Source organism: Coenobita brevimanus, chromosome 40 (assembly GCF_032717465.1).
Source record: "Coenobita brevimanus isolate Jiangsu-jjx chromosome 40, ASM3271746v2, whole genome shotgun sequence".
Taxonomy (NCBI): domain Eukaryota; kingdom Metazoa; phylum Arthropoda; class Malacostraca; order Decapoda; family Coenobitidae; genus Coenobita; species Coenobita brevimanus.
The window spans coordinates 57,819,447-57,820,893 of record NC_136993.1 but is presented as its reverse complement, the minus strand read 5'-3'; positions in this window follow the sequence as shown (position 1 = coordinate 57,820,893).

Here is a 1,447-nt window from a genome sequence, read left to right as displayed (position 1 = left end):
GAGGAATTGGGAATAGTGAAGGAGAAGAGGGAGGAAGCAAAAACAAAGAACGAGGAAAGACCAGTAGAAGAGAAGAGTGATTTTTTTTTACAAAGTAATTGGATTCCAGGTACGAAGGTGAACCATAACAAAAAGGGAATAAAAAGCTGCAAGGTGGTAGGCTCAAGCTATGGCAAGTATGTAAACAAGATGATTAAGCTGATGTACTCAAGTGTAGATCACATTGTGTCTAAATTACTAGAAATGTAAGACTATACCAAAGAAAAGGAACCACATATTATTTGCCTAACCGGATCAAAATTAACCCCAAAGATATCAAACGATATCCTAAACTTAAAGGAATACAATATATGGAGAAGAGACAGAAAATTAAGAAAAGGAAGAGAAATTATAATCTTGACAAAGAAATATCCACAAGTCAAAGAAATAGAACTAGATAACAAGTAGAAGTGATTGCATTAGAGATTAACACATTTGAAGGAAGTACTTGTGGCAAATTTATACATGTCACCCAAAACAAACACTTGGGAACGAGGCGAATATGAATTCCTGACAGAAAATACAATTCAGAGTTTAAGAACATTACTAAATAGAATGGACGAGGAATCTAAAAGAATTATTCGAACTGGAGATTTCAACACAAATAATTAATTGGATACTCTAGATGTGAGAAGCCATGAAAGCTGTTGGGATCAAAAGCTCCTGGATTTTGTGCAGTTTTTCTTAACACAGCATGTAAAGGAAAACACCAGAAAAAGAGGACTTGATGATCCATCACTACGAGATCTACTATATACCAAGGAAGAAAATGATTTTGGCAATATAATGTATCACCCTTCATTCGGCAAAATCGACCATGCAGTATTAAATTGCAACTTCAGGATTGCATATGACATATGTTACCAGTAAAGAGGGTTACAAAAAGAGTCTAAATTACAAAAAGGGCAATTACAATGCCCTGAAGAAGCACTTCTTAGAAACAGCTTGGGAAGAGGAGCTTAGAGGACAAGATTTAAATGTTTATATATAAAATTTTGTGATTATTATGAAATATAAGTCCAAAAAAATATCCCTCAGCACAAAGAAGTAGAAATGATAATATATAAATGGTTTAATACAGGTTGTAAAAAATCAAAAGAAAAATGAGATTTGCTGTGGAAGAGATACAGAAGACACAATAGTGAGAGTTCATATAACAAGTATAAACAGGCAAGAAATGATTATTCAAGGATAAGGAGGGAAATTCAAAGATAGGTTGAGGAAGACATTATAACTAAAAGTAGTGATCAACCAAAGCTATTTTACAGCTACATGGAAGTAAAACCAAAGTTAAAGATAAAATACAGTCCATTACAGATGATGGGATCATCTGTACACAAGAGAGAGATATCTGTGAAGCACTAAATAAAAAATTCTGATCAGTTTTTACAGAAGAAAATAATTTTGA